Raw genomic sequence first — 19923 nt, forward strand, 5'->3', positions numbered from 1 at the left:
CATCTTTTATTAAGTCTTTGATGGATATGGAAATGTACATATCTATTTTAAAACATTCTAGGAATGCCAATACAGTATTGTACTTATATGCATATCTCATTAACTATCTTTTTTTAATTTTGTTGTTGTTGTTGTCCTTTATGCTCTCATTTCTAGTGTATTGTAATACTAGAACAAAAGCTGTAATTTGACCAGTACTAGAGAACAATATGTACTGCATGAAGAACACTAAAATTTCAAATAGGTACTTTCTAGCTTGATCCAAATGGCAGTGCATTTTGTATGATTTCAAAAATCTAACAGAATATATTAATAATCTTGGACAGCTTTTTGGGGTAGCTTTTATAGAAATAAAGATGAGGGATTAATATGTGGAACAACATGGTAAAGCTTTCACAGGGTATGGGGTTATGCTCTACCATTACTCTTTAAAAAATATTGTGGTTTGCATGCTGCCTGATAAAGTTTTTAGACATTTGGTAATAATTATAGATTCATACTATTCAACAAATTAAAATAGTTTTTCCAAACATTCTTAGGTATATTGAAGACATAGGTTGACTTTCGCATTTGGATTAAGTGATATCTAAAGTGTATTGTTTACAAATCTGTAATTTCTACAACAGTTTTTCTATGAAGGGTTAATTCTTCATACACAATTAACAGGCCAGCTGACTTAATTCTTTATGGCTGCATAAAATAATAATCATTTAGGTTCCACATTGTACTGGTGCAATGACAAGAAAAAAATTGTTTTCTTGATACTGTAATGCTAATAACACCTGCTATCACAAGTTTATTGTAGCAAAAGCATCCAAAGCTTTTGTGAAGCATATTATAAACAGATTACAGGTAGTCCTCGACTTATGACCATTCATTTAACAACCATTTGAAGCTACAACAGCACTGAAAAAAGTGACTTATGACTGGTCTCACACTTACAACCGAAACAGTGTCCCATTGTCACATGATCAAAATTCAGGTATTTGGCAACCAACATGTATTTATGATGGTTGCAGCATCCTGGGGTCACATGATCACCATTTGCGACCTTTCCAAGAGACTTTTGACAAGCAAAGTCAATGGGAAAGCTGGATTCGCTTAACAACTGTGTGATTCATTTAACAACCACAGCAAAACAGTTTGTAAATTGGGCATGACTCAATGACTGCATCACTTAGCAATGGAAGTTCTGGTCCCAGTTGTGGTCATAAGTTGAGGACTACCTGTAAATGATTTAGGTACTGACCAACACCAATATATTGGTATCCTAAAGATATTTTGGTTACCTTGATGGGATTTTATGTCCATCATATTTGTACTTTTATAATAGGACGGAATTTTTCACAGAGTGCTACAGTGATATCAAACTCTTACATAAGTCTTTAAAGCATCAGAATACTTCATTTTTTTCCAACTGAAGTTTTCTTTTTATAAAATTGTTGATATTTTTCTTTATTCAACATTGTAAGTAACAGAAACATGGTCACTTAAAAAATTATCCAGCAAAAAGGATGAACTTAACATCACATTAACATCAGAAATGGAATGTTTCAATTGCACATCCCCTAGCACTAATCAAAACTGACACCATGAAGCTATTAGTCTTAATCTCCAAACAGGTGTTGAAATAAAAAGATAAAATAAACATTAAAAAAATATGGAACTGCTTTATCTTGCTTGCATCTCCGTAAATTTCCATAGATGAGGCAGGACTATTGCTTACAAGAAATTTACATGCCACTCCTTGGATTTTACATGACATACTAAAATTTGATTTCTAATCAGGCTACAGTTCAAAAACCAATTTAGTAAGAGAATTTGGATTAAGCAGCTCAGCTGCCCAATCCTAAATAGGTATACTAAGAAGTATCAGTATATGTTTGCTGGAAAAAAAAAAATCCTAGAGATTTCTACTAAATATAAAGGTATGCTTGGGATTATAGCCTTAGTTCTACTGAATTAAAGGACTTGATAGAAAGTAAGACTTCAAATTAATTTCCAGTTCTACTAAAATCAGTTTGATACTTTCAGGAAATCTCTCTCTCTGTCTCTCTCTGCCTCTTAGATGCAGGTCCTCTTAATTGTACACCCATAGGATTAAGTTTATGTTTAATCCTAAAAAATGTATTCCACAGCTATACAATATAACTAATAGAAAGTATAAAATAGAAGGGATTAACACAGGATGATGTAAGATTGATAATTCTAAACTAGGTCTCAGTGATGTCTATTTCCTAATAATTATGTTTATCACAGCTGCATTAGATGTTGTATATATACTTCTTCCATGTATACTATTTTTTCCCCCTTTTGTCAAGTAATGGTTTGACATTGTGGATATACAGAGAATTTACTTGCTTATCTTTTTGTATTTCAGAGTTTCATCTACTTTATTTATGAGTTACAAAAGACCTTTTCCAAGTAATAGTCATCTGCATATATTATGGCAAGGAATACACTTGGGTCTTTCTTAAATTATAAGCTTGACAGGGCATGGCAGAGAGTGTCATTCCAAAGGTTTGGTGAATGTTTCATGCACTGTAGGTGCCATCAGAATAATAATAATAAAAACACCACCATCCTAATAAATAATTGGTGAATGTTAGAGATAAGCAACAGTCATTAGCATGAGTTTTCCAGCAAGCCAACAAGCAATTTATCTCAACATCAGTCATCTACATTCTCCTAGCTGAATCACCATCTCTTGAAACAGCTGGTGTCTTTTGCAGTAATGTGTATGGGTGAGTTTGTCTTTGCTTGAGTTCAGATGTTATCACTGTTTAAACAAGTGAAAAATGAAAATAATTTTCTCTTGCTCAAATATAAGTCAGGTCCCACCTGACATAAGCTCACGAAACTGCTGGCATGTAGAAAAGAAATCCAGAATTAAGCCAACTGAATGTATAATTAATGAACTAAAATAGAAGTGGTGTACTTGGTTATCTATAGGAAAACTAAAAATTTGACTATGATTGTCAGAGTATTGACTGGTAAAATGAATGCTACAGCAGAACAAGTGAGAATCCAGTTGTAAAGCTGCTTGACGCATGACGTTTAGACTGTTCTATCTTGCAGACATGTTGTGAAATAAAACAGATCCATGAGAACCCATCTTGACTCCTTAGGAGAAAGAGTTGGATAAAAATGTAATAAATAAATGAATAACCTGGTTTGGCATGGACGAGTTTGGAATTGTATCAACATTTTAATGGGTCATACCATATGTAAACGTGGGAGGAAATATTTATACTTACATCAATATATATTTTTCAGCATGAAAATGTTAGTGTTTAGCTTGCCCCATCCCCATGGAGCTGTTTTCTTTCTGATTGGAATATGATTATGGAGAAAGTTTAAGGCATAGAAGGATGCAAGGGAGCAGCGTACTATTACTGTATGAAATCCAAGATGTCCACTGTAAAGGAAAGCTATGTAGAGCAGAAACATATGCTTAACTAATTCTTGCTATAAGATAAAGTGTTTGCAGTGTTTAAAGCACTTCTACCTATATTATTTAACATTTTGAATCACCAACAAGTTTGTAGGAGATTCTTTTGCAGATTATGAGTGGATAAAGAATACAAAGCATAAAATAGCTACTACACTCAGATTTGCAGTGGGGAAGATATCAACATGTGTACTGAAAAAAGTGTTTTTTAGTCTGTGATGTACAGCTTGTAAAATAACAATGAATTATGAAGCTATGATTTTAAAAAGGGATATTCCATGTTAAGAATTAATGGGAAATGAACTGAATATAAACCTGCCAATACTGTAATGCATATGCGCGCACACACACACACACACGCACACACATATACACACACACACACATATGTGTGTGTGTGTGTGTATAATGATGCAACTATGCTGGAATATCTTGAACAGTTTTTTCGGTCATTGTATTTTAGAAAGAATTGGAAAAGACTGAGAAAAGTAACCTACTAATCAATGGGCTGGAGCAACTCCCTCAGGAGGAAAAATTATAATAATTGGGCACTCCTTTTTTCAGAGAAAAAGTTAATAAAGGGGACAAAATAGCAGCGAATACAATTAAGCCCAAGACTGAGAAAGTAAAAGGAGAGAGATTTCCTTTTTCCTCCTCTCTTAATAGTAAAAACTGGGGTGACCTAATGAATCTCCATAGTGGGAAGTTCAGGACAAATAAAATGAAGTACTACTGCACAAAGGACAGAGTCAAAGTGGAATTCACTATTGCAAAATGTAATCATGACACCCAGTTTGAGGGCATAAGAAGGAGATTTGATGAATGGAGGAAAAATGTTATTGATAGCTGTAAGTCATGGTGGCTATAGATCAGTGTTTCTCAACCTTAGCAACTTTAAGATGTGTGGACTTCAACTCCAGGATTCCCCAGCCAGCCATGCTGGCTGGGGAATTCTGGGAGTTGAAGTCCACACATCTTAAAGTTGCTAAGGTTGAGAAACACTGCTATAGATGAACTCTCAGCACTGAGGCACTGCGAATTCAGTCAAGGAAAGTGTTACTATATCTCATAGCTTTCCATAGGCGTATGGTTGCTGAAGGCAGGAACAAAGTTCTAAACAGTATAGAATTATCATGTGATCTTGCACAGTTCTTCCTAGGTTTTACACTGAAAACAATAAAAGGAACTTCTTTTACATTTAGAAGCACCAGAAACTGCTTACATTAAAAAAAATAAATAAAAAAATTAAAGGCAGTTAAGCGGAACACAAAAGTTCATTTCAGTAATGCTGTTTTGCAACCGAAAACCAGTAATGTTACTCAGGAATAATTAATTCTTAATTGTTCCTAGCTGTACATAGAAAATTATATTTCTTACTAACAAATGTTGGCATCCTTGCTAACAAATTAGAGCTAGATTTGTTTTCAGTAACAGTCTTGTAAAACCTTCATAAGCAAATCTCCATCAGCTAGTGGATCAACAGTCTGTTGATTGCAGGAACATCATAGTCTATTTTAAAGATTGTAAAAGTGACCTCATCACCCTTCATCCCAGGTCTATTGTATTTTCTGCAAATTAAATACTTTGGGAAGGAAAGCAGGGAAATGTACAGGTCTTTCAAGTGGGACAACAAAGTCCAACCTCTTATATTGCAGTAGTTCAAACAGGGCATAGGGTTAAAAAGAGTCATCTAAGACAATATATTCAAAAATACAGGAAAGAACTCTTCTTACAAACAGAGAACAAAATGTGTCATATATTCAGTTAACATTTTCTGCCCTATATTTGGAGACAGCCAATTTTTTTGTAGAGCTTGATGGATTGTTTCTCTAGTAGCAGAAAAAAAAAAAAATACAACGTAAACACAGGGAGAACCTTAGCAATAGGTCTTTGGAACATTCATGTGCCTTTTTATCTTTTTTACACTGCCATGGTATTATTTTTTGTACTCTCTCTCTGTGTGTGTATGTACACATTAATTAAATAAACCAGTCTGTCTTTGTTATTTATTTGCTTTCCATGCCAATGAATTGTACAACGTAGTGCTTTACAATAGTAAAATAAAACAATATACAATATACAGTAATCAAATAAATAAAACAGTGATCATCCATAAAACCAAAATATTCAGTAAAAAAAATATATCATGCCTAAATATACAAACTGTGGGCACCATTGAAAGATAGGTAGCCTTAAGTATCAAAGACTACTGGCAGCTCAGTTTTATTGTCAGACTTGATATTTTCTCCTGCTTAAGATGGCTCACTATGGAATAAAAATACAGATGGTCTCTGAAGTGATTTAGTGTCAGACAATTAATATAAGCAAAGGAAACAGCTTAAAATAATGGAAGTATTTTGTTTCTTGTGATATGAAATGCAAATATTAGTGACACTGGCATTATATAGTATCTTTAAAAAAAATAGGGAAGGGACATTGTCCCTTTTGCTTACCAAAATGACATGTGAAGATTGCTTCCAGTACTAGTCCTGCAACTTGTGCCTTGGTGTGTGACTGCACTGTGCATTTTTATTTTTATTTTTTGACAGGTGTGAGTAAAGAATGGAAACTGGTCAGAAGAAAAGACTACCTTGCTAAAATATGGAGAAGTCTTCTTGAGAGTGGCTTTTGGAAAAGCATTTGGAGTAAATTACAACAGCTGATCGTAGGTTTTTTGTTTCTGTTTTGCACAGTTTCAGATAAATTGAAGCTAAGGGGGGAAATCCTTTGGTGGAAAACTATGAAGTTAAACCCCACACTGATACCCAAACATGAAATAAAAAATTTCCATTACTTGAATGTGATTTACCAAATTTATTTGTACATTGAAACAAATTTTAAATGGATTTTTTGTAAATTTGATACACATCTTGTAAACCCAAAGCTCTCATAACTTCATGAGCTAATTTACATTATGCCTTTTTTACCTGGTCATGGCTATTTCCTTAATTGCTATAGTCTACATACTCAGAATTTATGAAGTATGATATGGGGTTCTTATTAGATGTATGTTAACAGAACTGATTTTTCTATAAACAGTATGAGTGTATTTTCTATAAAAGGCACTTTCCCATTGGACAGTAGGCTGACCTCAACAATCCCTCTATGGCATCGAATTAGTCCCTTTTAAATAAGAGACATATAGAGAAGCACAAAAATACCAGTAGGGGCCCAAAGACACTTCAACAAGAAGCTGGCTTTCAAAAAAGTCTAGTTTTAGTAACAAATAATGAAGAAAACCCCATACTGGCGTATTTAAATAGAATTGTTATGAAGTATTTGATCAGGCTGCATTTTAGCACTTTCATTATTCCATAGTAATAGCTATAGCAATACTATCAGTAAAAGACAGCAGTCATTTTCTTACTGAATAAAAATATTTTTGAATTTGCCATGCATACCTAGTACATGATATATTTAACTTCTTCTGATAATAATTACACTGTGTACAAATAGCTTGCTAGAAATACATGTATTTGTGAAGTAAACATATTGGAAAGATTAAAGGCAATATATCTCCCATTTCCCCCCAATTATACTCTTTATCCTGGATACAAGATAGAACAGACACTTTAATCATTTTTATGAATAAGCATTAATTTAGCTACTGTGGATTGCATCCTGAATTAATCATATTTAGAGTGATTAATTAATGTTAATAGACCATTATTTCATTATGGTAGGATGGACAATCCAAGGGCTGTACAGACCCCTTTTGCTCCTCCTCTGATCACACTGACAAAATAAGCTATTGAAAATTACTTGTATGGTTTTCCACCAATTCTAGGATGGAGAAATAATTTAAATCTGTTTAAGCTATATAGCAGAGTTAAACATTAAAACATATAGCAATCTAAGGAACCCTCCTCTGAACACACAAAAATGTGTGTTTCCATTTTACAGCCCCATCATATGTAATTACAGTCTGTTCTACGTCACTTCACTGTTTTATTCACTGTGACCTAAAAACATGTATCTCCAAAAGTTTGTTGCTTAACCAAAAGAATGGTTGCCTGTTCCTGCTCTAGGGCTTGTATAGGCAGACTAAACTACAAGCTGAACTGCAATTCCCAGTTTTCTTTGCCACTAGTCATGTTGATGTCACCTACCAGGAATTAGAGTTCAGCAGCATCTGGAGAACCACATGTTGATCACTCCTGCCTTGGCAAAAAACCTCTAATAAAATTGTTACTAGTCTATTGAGGTACAACAAATTGCTTTGTGCAACAACTATACAACTAATACAATGTCCTTTGAAAGGGCAATATATGGCTTTCAGAACACCTAACACCATTGCGTGTGCAAGTGGGTTAAAAATATTTCCATTTGTGCAAAAATGAAAACAGCTTGACCAGGCAATATATGCTTTTTACTAATTGCACTGTTGGCAACAATTCACCAAGACAAGTTAGCCACAACTAATTTAAATCCATTTGTTTTCAATAGCTTTTTTCTAGGTCAGTACTCAACCAGTGCAAGGCAAAAAAGTGGATTCACTTTTTGTGGATAAATGCTTTTTCATTAGCACTGAAACTAAGATTGGCTAAGATTGTATTTTCTTTGCATGGATAACTGAAAGTGGGAAAGAGTGTCCCTATACTGTTTCTCAGATGACAGAGCTATAGACTATCACCGACATCACTAAAGGAAGCACTTTGCTTGAATCTTGAATGGTTATTCTTTCCATCATGTTAAAGTAGAAAGATGCTACATTTCTGTAGCTTGTTGTAATAAATATTTAGATTGAAAAATCTATTATTTAAATTTTGTATGGATGTTGTCTGTGATATTAGCCTTTTTGAACCTGTTGGTCAGATTCATTAAGATAAATGAATTAGTAATGTGTTAAAGTAATGTAACAAACATGCATCGAGTAGAGCAAGGGAAGCAACACAGGATCTTTACCTCCAATCCAAAATTTTATAGGTGTTTAAAAATAGTTGAAAAAAAGTGTTCTTAGTGTGTAAAATTTCTTTAAAAAACATGGTATTTCATGTCTACTGGACAGTTTTAGGCAACATCCAAATGCACACTTTTTTGTAGTTGCTCATTTTTTTATCGAAAGTTTTAATAGTACACTGGTTTATACAGTTATCAGGTCTGGAAGAATCTCGGCAATATCAAAAAAGCTATCCCTCTAGGATGGCAACTATATTATCAGCAAGCTTCTAGGTTTCAGGCTAGGAAATGCTAGTGAACTAGTGAACTATAACTCTGCAGTTCTAGCCAACATGACTAACTGTAAAGGAAACTAGAAGCAACAGTTCAGCAACATCTGGAGAGACAGAAATTGAGCATCACTGACAAAATATTTTTTCTGCCTTATCCCAGTTGAAGACGGACACCAACATATCCCAGTGGTTAGGAGATCAGTGTAAATGCTGCTCCTGTCAGTTGCTTTGTTCTGTTACCCAGTATATATTTTTAAAGAAACAAGATCTATTTTCTCTTTCTCTTCTCTCTGCTTCCTTCCTTTATGGGGTTTATCCTCACTTATATCTGTAATAATAGTGCAATGCAGAAAATTTATTCCGCAGTTTTCCAAATGTTCTCATTCAGTTGAATGAGAACTGTTGCTTTTAATGGTTCTTTGCTGAAAGTTAAGGATATTTTGTTAAAATTCTCATGATTTATATAAGAGATGGTTTCACTTAACTTAAAGGTGGCTGAGAGATAGGGTTATAATTAGTTCTCCAGCAATCTGCACCCTTCCTGCTTTCCTGTGCTTCAGTAAAGTCCCAATAGAAGACATCTTGTGGGGACTTCTCCCATAGACCATTTCAGATCTGGAAGCAGCGGCGTGGAGGACAGCTTATAAAGTAATGGAGAATTTTTTTTTTTAAGTGCCAGCACTTCCACAGCCTTTCAGCTATAAGTTTAAGCCCACCCTCCAGCAAAAGAAATTCTAAAATGTGGCCAACTGGATTGTGTGATGAGTTGGTGGTAGAGTGGTGGCAGCATTGCCAATAAGCCGTTTAGCACTATGTGGTGCTGGGCTGGAGATACTGTCACTCAGCTGCTGGAAAATTGGCAGCATTGCATTAGTAACAGTGATGGAGCTGGTTGTGCTCTTCATGAGGAAGAGGGGTGGCAATGTGTCTGGCTGGGCCTGTTTCTCCATTTGAGTGAGTGATGGTAGTGGCCTAAGGATGCCCACCTTCAGTGTTTCAGAGGTTTCTTGAAGACCATTCAGAAGCTTCGTCTAACATATAGCAACCCAAGTAGTTCTAGGTGTACCTAGACTTGCCCCTGAAACAGTCCTACCATGAGAGCTTCACTGGATGCACATTAGCTTTCCAGTGGAATTCAAGGTGATGGTTATCACGCTTACAGCTCTACATGGCTCATATCTGGAGACTGAGTTTTTTGAGTTTAATTTGACCATCCAGTGATATTTAGTACAGAAGGCTTGCTGAGAATCTCACATCTGAGGAAACGCCACCTGCAGGGTCCCCATGCTTAACCTTTCAAAGTGATGACTTTCATCTATGGAATTGCCTACCCCTCACCCCCATCCCCACATATCCCAGCCACACACTCTCTATTATATTTTGAAAAGTTGTAAAAACAGTGTTTTTCCCCCCAGAAAGACATTTGTGGACATTTGACAACTTTGTTATCTGAAATGGTAACACATGAGGGCCTTGTTATTGTGTTATTACATTTATTTTTGCAAGTATGTGCATGCATATATGTCACTACTTATAAGCTGCTCAAAGTCTTCAGATACAGAGTGCTATATAAATTACAGTAAATACATACATACATACATACATACATGTACATATATGCTGAAAAAAATAAAGGCATATAGATCTTTGGAACCATGAAGTCCATCTGGTGGCATTGGTCGATGCCAGTTCACCTCACTTTTCTGGTAAAACAAACCACTGAAATGTCTGTATTCACAGGGAGTTACAGCAAGTGAAAGGTATCCTAATGCAGTTGGGATTTTTCATTTTCTGCACGCAGCCTTTGTCTCCAGGTACCATAGCTAATCTTCCTTGGGGGGTCTGCTGAAAGGGTAATGGATTGGTTGCCAGAATTTGGACAGCTCTGGAAAGACTCAGTTGTGTCACTTCTCTCATACTTGTTTCATTGAAATAGTCCTTTTTTTTTCTGTTGAAGATTAATACTAGGTCAATGGTTTATGAAACAACTTCTTTTGCATCATTGTATTTAATATGAGCCAGACAATGAACCCATTATCTTCTACATCAGTTGAGAGAATTGGAGTCCTTATTTACTTAGTATTTCAGTTTTTATCCTAGTTTTGAAACTAAAAGTGCTTAAATGGAGTCAAATAAATTCCATTCTTCTGAAGTGTCATAAACTACAAACAGATCAGGGTCACAGTTGAAATTATGTATTCCTTTTTCCTTTAGCCATGCAACACATATATTAGCTATTTAAGCATTATAAAAACAAGAATTTTCACACTGGCACAATACAGCACCTTGACATGCGTGGAAGGAAACTGCATACAGTTGTATGTGTGAATGTCTGCAGGAAGCCAGCACAATTCTTACTTATCAGCAGGAGGTAAGACTGAGTACTCATATGGTGAGCAGGCTAGATTTGGTAAAATTTGAACAGAACTTTTAATGCGATCAATCAGGCTCGTCATGTAACTGTTGCCATGTATCTATTACAAATACAGTTTAGGGGTGCTAGTGTTTTTTGCATTCAGATAGGCTTTGTTTTCATTATTTTGGGTACTGTGATAAGGATAAACAGCATTTTAAAACACCAGTCTTCCCAGACTTTGCTGTCTGTTTCTTTCTTTCTCAGCAATTTCAGTAGTCTTGTATAGTAAATAGTCAGAAAGAACATGCATTCCTAAATAAAGATAGATACCTAACAAAAGTACTTCTGTAGCATTAAAATTATTCTAAAGTAGCAAAATTGACAATAATATAAAACCAACTTCCAGTTTATAAAGCAGATTTTCAGAAAATTGAACTCATTAAGTTGCTTTAGTAACTAAGTTGCTCTCCTCGGTCTTCATATTAATCCAGGGCCAGATATTTCTTCAAAGTATTATATAAAGAAATAAAAAGGCAAATACAGCATATAAGCAGAGATAGTTAAACTGATAAAAAAATTAGGTAGACTGATGCATCATATTAAAACCAAAACATTGCAATTTCTTAAAATTACAGCATCTTAAAGCCATGTAACATATTACAGCTATGCAATTACATGTTAAAATTACAAATTACAACTTATTAAAACCGGGACAGCAAGAGACCCAGCAAGAGAATTTTAATTAAAAGCCCAGTGAGCAAATAAGTTTTCATCTAGTGTCAAAAGTTTACGTGGCTTGGTGCCAGTTGTAACTAAACCAGAAGAGAAGTCCATATTTGGATACTTGTATGAATGAAGCAGAACCTCTCTTGGATTGCTATGCAGTGGATTCCAGGAAAATCCATCACACAGCCCTCAAGAAGCACTCCTCATCAGATTTTAATGACTGGGCTGAAAAAGGAAGAGAGAAGGCAATCCAAAAGGAATACAGGGCCTATGGCTTATACCAGGGTTCCTCAACCTTGGCGACCTGAAGATGTGTGGACTTCAATTCCCAGAATTCCCCAGCCAGCCAGGATACTTAGCAGGACTCCAGTGTTGTCCAGGTAGGACAGAGAGAAAGAACTGGGGAAAAGCAGTCTCTAAGATACCCATGGCCTAAGCCCTGGGTGCATTTTTTTGTTTTTTGGTAGCAAACAGTACCTTGAATTGCACTGGGAAACTTAATGGTAACCAGTGCAGTTCCAACAGTAGAGGTGTAGTATAGCTGTACCATGACTGGCCCTCAACATGTGTGCTGTGTTCTAGACCAGCCAAAGGTTCAACAGCCTTCTAGGAAACATCACAAGACAATAGATGTTGTCCATTTGGCTTCCACGTTGGAGTGAATGTGAATGATTTTATACATGAAATGCTTGGCAGGCAATCACAGCTTACACTGACTGGATCTTCCAGCCTGTCGTTCCCCAAGAGGATCCAGGCATTTTAAATAGTGCAGCTGGTTGGTATTCCACAGATGCAATAAGGACAGAGAAGTAGTTCTACTTTGTCACCTTTATCTCCACAGAGTAGGCTTGCATCTTAACTGTTATTCATGTCCAGTCACATTCACTTCTTTTTTTCGGTCAGTGTTGCCCAGGCATCTCTTCGCCTACTTTATTTCCTGGAGCTACTCAATAAACAATAAACAAAGGAATTGCACAGGACTGGCAAATAGCAAGAGGCCATTCAGGGGCAATCCTGTTGAAAACCCAGGTTGCCTTGGTATTCCATAGATCAACAAAGAACATTACTCAGAAACTCTCCAGATGCCACCTACTGGATCCATCAGATCTCTGAGACAGGCCAACTTAGTAGACTCTCCATGTGGAGGTGGTTGGTTCCAGTTAATCTTATTGTCATGAGATGGTAAACTGTCCATCAAATGGAGTGATGGAAAAATTCTCCAAAACCAAATGATGACACATCTTCTCCAAGCTGAACATCAGATCTAACGTGTGGCCAGCTATTTGATGAAGTGGATTATGTGGACCCCTTTCAGTCAGGTTTCAGGCCTGGTTATGGGCCTGAGATAGCATTAGTTGCACTTTTTGATGGCCTCTGGTGAGAGCAGGATGGTGCGTACATCCTTGCTTTTCTTGACCTCTCAGTAGCTTTCAATATCATTGACAATGATATCCTTCTGGACTGGGTGTGGGAGTTGGGAGTGGGCAGCACTGTATTGAATTGGTTCTCTTCCTTTCTCAGTGGCCGGTTTCAGTTGGTGTTGACTGGGGACAAAAGATCCTGCCTCTGGCCCCTAAATTGTGGAGTGTCACAGGGTTCGATACTTTCTCTGCTCCTATTTAACATCTACATGAAGCTTCTGGGTGTGGTCATACATAGCCATGGGGTTGAGGTATCATCAGTATGCTGATGGTACCCAGCTATATATCTCTGCCCCTGGTGAAGTAGTGTCCTGTCTTGGTGCATGGAGGCTGTAGGGATTTGGATGGGGAACAACAGACTTCAGCTCAATCCTGGCAAGACTAAGTGGCTTTGGGTTTGGGGGCCTCCTGGATCTAGGAATTTACCATCTTTGTTTCTGGATGGGGGTTGCACTTCCCCAGACAGACTCAGTGTGGAATCTGGGGGTCCTTCTGGATTCATGACTCCTATTCAAAGAGCAGTGTGGCTAGGAGGGCCTTTGCACAGCTTCAGTTGCACCCATTCCTGGATCAGGAGGCTCTATGCTCCATCAGTCATGCCCTGGTCACCTCTTGTATAGATTACTGTACTACACTCTACATGGGTCATTGAAGAGTATTTGGAAACTTCAGTTGGTGCAAAATGCAGCAGCATAGACAGTTATGTGTGCACCTAGATCTGCGCATGTTACACCTCTGCTCCATGAGCTGCATTGGCTACCAATTTGCTTCTGGGTCCAATTCAGGGTGCTGGTAATAATCTATAAAAGTCTACATGGCATAGGGCTGGGTTATTTGAGGGATTGTCTTTCCCCAGTGACATCTACCCATCCCATCAGGTCCAGCAGAAGAGGCTCGTTGCAGGTTCTGTCAACTAGAGAATGTCATCTGGCGGGATCCAGGAGGAGGGCCTTTTCTGCTGCTGCACCTACACTATGGAACATCATTCCCCCCAAGTCAGGCTGGCCCTGACCTTGATGACCTTCTGGAAGGGCCTGAAGACCTGGCTTTGCCATCTGGCCTGGGGTTCAGAGAGTGGTGTGGAGCCTATAAAATGGCTGTACTGTTCTTGAACGTCTGGGCTCTCCCAGTGATTGTACTGTATGCCTTTTAATTGTTTAATTGTTTTTAATGTTTGTATTGTTTTTAGTGCTGTTTTCTTATTTTTGGTAATGTTTATGTTTTAATTGTAAGCTGTCCAGAATCACAAATATGAGATGGGCGGCTATATAAATTGAATAAATAAATAAATAAATTTGAACAAACCCAGTGAAGACCTAGGACAAGTCTATAGTTGTCATGGCAGCCATCAACTCCTTCATCACCTCTGATCCAAAGGAGTGATGGTTGAAATCAGCCAATGATCTGGACAAATAAACAACCACCCTGTAATGTGGTTGAGCACCTCAGTAAAGATTGCTGCTATGCAGTTTGAGGACTGCACAACAGAAGAACCTCTAGCTTGACACCTTTGGCCGATCAGCATGAGTAAGGCCTCACCAATGGCTGCCTGGATAACAATGCCTCCAATCTACAATAGGTGTACCATTTTCCCTTACCATGGTTGGGACTGATGCAAAACATGAAACCTGGCTGGACAGATCTCTGTGAGGAGACAAGGTTTCATCCAGCCAGGTTTCAATTATACATGCCAGATCTGTTCTCTCATCCATAATTAAATTGTAGATGAAGCTGTTTTTATTGCAGACAGACCTGAGTCCAGATTGCCCATTATCTGGTTGCCTGGTTCCCGAGCCAAGACTGGGGTGGGGTGGGGGCTGAAAGTAGAGATTAGAACCACATTTCAAATCTCTCTTCCTTGGAAAGGCTTGCCACCCCAGTTCCCACTGTATTTCCCCAAGTCCACCATTACTATTATCTTTCCCTCTGCTTTCGTGTCCCCACCACCACAAATATCCAATGTCAGTCACAGAAACAGACAGGTCGGGAAACAGTCCTTTGTCTTCCCTGGTCCCAAACAGTCAATAAATAATGGCAGGAACAATAGCACAACAACTTCCACCCACCTCTTCCATTCAGACAACCCACCCCAGTAGCTGCACGGTAGCTCATACCCAGTAGGGCTTAGTGGGATCAGGAGTCTCTCCTCATTTTAGACAGGGGGTTCTTTTCTTTAGTCCACCATGAGGAATCAACTCTTGACCTTCAGAAGGTCCAGAGAAGGGACCATGACTCTTCTATGCTCCATACTCCCATGCCACACTGACAAAAAAGGCTCCAGTAAGTGATCTCTGCAGTGGCATGGCATCTCTAGAAATTTTCTTAAGCATACATAATCACAAGGTCTGTCACTGGGGTTCCAATTTCTCAGGTACTCTCCAGGACTATGGTGTCCTTTCTGAAGCCTCCAGGTCAAGCTTCCAATCTCACCTAGCCCTGTCATGATTCTCTCCACTAACCTGCAGAGGCAGTTTCCACATTCCAACCTGTGGCATCTATCAAAGCATCTCTGTGCTTTGTGTGTTCATCCACACTGGCTACCTAGATCACCCAAATTTTCTGGCAGGCCTCTGGTGTCTACTCCAACCCTTCTTCTAAGCCATGCCCAATCTTACCATTTTGCTAGATAAGTAGACCTGAATGATATGTCTAGAATACTCTTAATTTAACAAAGACTATTACTTATTTAGGAGGAAACAATTTTATATTTTCAGTTATTTGCCAATGCTATCTTTTAAATTTAACCTATGAGATTCATCAGTATGTTATCACCTTTCTTATATGAAATGGTTCTAAAACTCAGAATGTTTGTACTGTAACTTTTCTCTCCTTTAGGACCATTTTGGCAATATGAAAATTAGGATTAATGTTCTGAGAACAAATATGGGGAGAATAACATTCTACTGACATTAGTTCCCAAAGAATTCCACTACACAGATATCTGTTGCTAATCCTATTAAAATTCATAGGAGTCACATAACTAAACCTCCCTGAGAACTGAAGCAAAAAAATCTGTATTTATTTATTTTTATTTAAAATAAAAAATTATTGTTATAGTAGTATGATGATGCCTTATAGGCTTGTCACCTGTGTTTTTTTAAGTATAATTGAAAGATTACTTTGAAGGAAAAGATCCCTTTCAAACAAAAAAATAACTTTTGTATTAGAAGTCAAGGGTCATATAGTAGTTTAATTAGTATTACAAACCTGGGTAACATTTTCATCTTAATACAAAACGATCTTTAGTATCTGCAATTTACCCCTCAGCTATAATTTTAAACTTAAACAGCTATGAGGAATTCAATCAATAAAATATTTCTCATAATAGTGAATTGGCTCTACTCTTTACTTTAAAAAATGATTATTACCAGAATATTAATAAACCATTCTGTAAAATGAGATTTCTCGAAAGAGACTTCAGTACACTATAATGGTACTGTAAGTAAAGTTCACTTTATTTTTTTTTTTAATGCTTTAAACCAGTATTTCAGTCTTTCCTATCTCATCTGGAAAGAGCAAGAATAGCAAAGTGTCCTTTCCCATTATGCTTTATATGTGCTATGTGATAATTATTATATTTTACATACTGGTTACTTGAATGACACTTTTGATAAATGTATTGAAAGCTAATCATCATGCTTTTTAAACTGATGTAGTAGAGCATTTTGAACTAAAGGAGCCACCAGCTATGGAGTATTATTTTCTATACACCTGGAGGACTATCTAGGTTGCAGATCCATAGTGGTTTACTTATGAGTCAGTTATTAGCAGGCCAGATCTTGCATTCCTTTTGCTTGTCGGAATGTACTGATTGATTCTGTTTGGACTTCTGTTTACCAGTTCCCAGCACAGTGGATAAAATATTAAATTTGGCTTGGGAGGCTGAGTTTGGTTCTTGTTCCAGTCCAGCTCCTGATTTTGTATCTCACAAACTGTAATAACATTGTTCTATTTATTAGGGATCTTTAAAGGAGTATAAGAAGATATCTTTCAAAATCTGTTCACCCTAAAACTGTAATAGGGATTGGGGGAAAAAAAAAGTTTCCATGACATTTCATAATAGATTGCTTTAAGTAGATATTATAACCTTACCTTTAATACCATCCTGATATGACAGAATTAGCCAGATGATCGTAACCTTGTAAAAATATTCAGTGAATGAGAACCTAACGACAGCAAATTAATAGTTTTATCTGTCAACTCAGCTAGATTTTTTCCCCCTTTCCTGTCTCCATTTTTATAAGAAATTAAAGAAAACTTAAAAGATTTCCACAGCTGATGAGTTTGGTAAGAAATATAAACTTTGTCTGGGTGATAAGAATGATAATAAAAAAATATGAACTTAAAATAAAAAGTATTGATAAAAACAAAAGCAAATCATTTTGATTTTAAATGTTTAGCATCTGCCCAAATGTTCAGTAATGATGCCATTAAGTGGAACTACATACAAGAACAGCAAAGTTAAAAGTTGAAAAGCATCAGAGGAAAAGAACTACAATAACTATTTTAAAAAAGCTTTAATAGAAGTCCATCTTTGAGTTCAGTTTGTTTTGGGGAAGATCTAATTTGAGCTGGCCACTAATGAAAGCTTTACATGACTTTAGATGACTATGAAGGAAAAACTGGCAATTTACCACAGCAATTTCAGCAATGCTTTGCAAGTTTTTTTTTTATTCTTAGTGGTTTAATATTCATCTTAAATTACTCTTTTAAAAGACCTAATCTGATTTTTCAACTTTCACAAAGGCTGTTGTTTAAAGAATTAAAAGGAATCTTCCTATTCTTTCAAAATTAAACGTTTTATGCTTTTGAATAGCATGCTAGTCATATATCTGCAGCTAAAACGACATATAGCTTCTGTATGATTTGGATTCTCCCATTGAATTCAGATAATTTAACATGGATTATCAGGCTGTTAATGATATAGGCCAAAGAAAATAAAACATTGGTAGGATGATGATAGGATGAGATATATAGTGATAAGGTTCATAATTTTGAGACATTCCCTCAGACAGGACATCAGTCAACAGCATTAAGGAAATAATAATACTGTAATATGTCCTAAATCTACTGGGTTCTGTTATCCCTAATCAGTAATATTAGTTACAGGGACCCTCTTTCATAAGATTAACAAAAATTGTGTTTATGCAATTCTCTTTTGTAGTGTCATTGACATAATCCAGAATAATATTGGAATGATTGTCAAAGTTTTATGGAGACATATATGCATTTAAAAACATGTGTAACTTATTTTATCAAGCAATGAAAAAAGAAAAGAGCAAGAAAAGTAGATCAAACCTAAAAGCCAAAGTGAGTAGGCAGGTCTTTATTTGGTACCAAAAATAAATGGTATTAGCACCTACAGTATCTTTCTTTAGGATGAGGGTTTCCTTATTAAAAAAAAGCTATGTCAAGAAAGTACTTTCTCATATTTCCACAATGTACTTTTTCCAGTGACAGGAGAGTAGAATAGAGATTGGAAAAACTGTAATATTTGGGGAAGTGTAAATTGGGAGAAATACTCCTTCAAATACTCCTATAGATTTTAGTCATTAACATAACTAACAATTCTGAACCAGAATTGGTCTATGGTCTATTATGGTCTATGACCATAATAAAGATTTGATTTATTTTACCAGAAGAATATTGGCAACTAGTTCAGGTCTTTTAAATCAATGAAATATTTTCATCCTGCAGTCCTGTGCTGTTTTCAGGCCAGTCCCACATTACAGTAATCTTCAGGAACTTACCAGTACATGAATTACCGAGACCAGGCTGTCCCTGTCTAGGAACACTTGTAATTGGCAAGTCAAAATAATTCCAAACAGCCAAGAATATTTATCCTTCCAATTATGATGAATCTAGCAGGATCACCATACTATACAGTATACTTGATTCTCAGGAGGGGTGCAACACCATTCAGGGCAGGATGTTCTCCCAGGACCTTGGAAACTTCAATTCAGAGTTGAACACATGGAGAGTTTCAAATCTGAAAGAGAAGGTATGTATTCCAATATCCTACTCTCCCCAATCTCTGTGCATTCAACTAGTGTTCTAAAAGAGATTCTGCACTTGGGTTGCTAATGCAACAAGATCTTCAATTGCACATTCATGCAAACCCAAATACTGTTCTTCTCAGACTTGCAGATGAGTGTGTGGAAGTTGAGAAGAGAATGGGACATGGCTAGCATGCACACCCTATTCTCTACCCAGTTTGAAGCTTTCCGTGCATTCAGCTGAAGATAAGGAATTCTGCCTTGAGGAGATTCAATTTCAAATTATTGACTCCCATGCAACCATTACAGAGCCCAGAAATCAGCTAAGCAACTCCATGCCCCACCTCATTCTGATGACCCACCCTAACTGTACATCTTTTCAAGTATTGGCCTAAATGTAAGCCTAACATCATAGAGCAAGCAAGCTCTTATCTGTGAATCCACTGATCTGTCCAGGGAAGCTTAAAGTGAGACAAATTGGCCAAATAGATATCCTCCACCATTCCAATACTATGAATTAATTTTCTTTCAAGACTTATGGAACACTAGTTTTATATCAAGCTGTTGTGACTTATTCATAGTATTTTGAAATGATGTGCTTAAATATAGGAAGTCACTTTCTCAATGGGTAAGGAGCAAATCCAAAAGCTTTTATCATAAACATTTCCTCACTTGAACTGGTTTCATGGATCTGTAACAATTAATACAAAAAAAAAACACAACAATCCTAGTTCATGAGCCCATTTGCTTTTTAGGACTTGGCTGGTACTAATTCAAAACAACAACAACAACATACTATAGG

General features: G+C 36.6%; 1 long non-coding RNA gene across 2 annotated transcripts in view; it reads left to right on the forward strand.

The window, feature by feature from the left end:
• The window catches only part of LOC112542600 (uncharacterized), a 40151-nt gene extending 25841 nt beyond the window's left edge, over positions 1-14310 (forward strand). Inside the window, exons 1-3 of one of the 2 annotated variants that reach the window (XR_003086294.2) lie at positions 2388-2744; positions 6001-6116; positions 14004-14310. This is a non-coding gene — a long non-coding RNA (uncharacterized LOC112542600). Of the gene's footprint in view, positions 1-2387; positions 2745-6000; positions 6117-14003 lie in introns of those variants that run through there. The other variant, XR_015797602.1, reaches the window with a different exon arrangement.
• The last annotated feature ends 5613 nt before the right edge of the window (positions 14311-19923 follow it).

Source organism: Python bivittatus, unplaced genomic scaffold (genome assembly GCF_059951505.1).
Source record: "Python bivittatus isolate LINGU-HERP-01145 unplaced genomic scaffold, Pbiv_v1 ctg000590_np1212, whole genome shotgun sequence".
Classification (NCBI taxonomy): Eukaryota; Metazoa; Chordata; class Lepidosauria; order Squamata; family Pythonidae; genus Python; species Python bivittatus.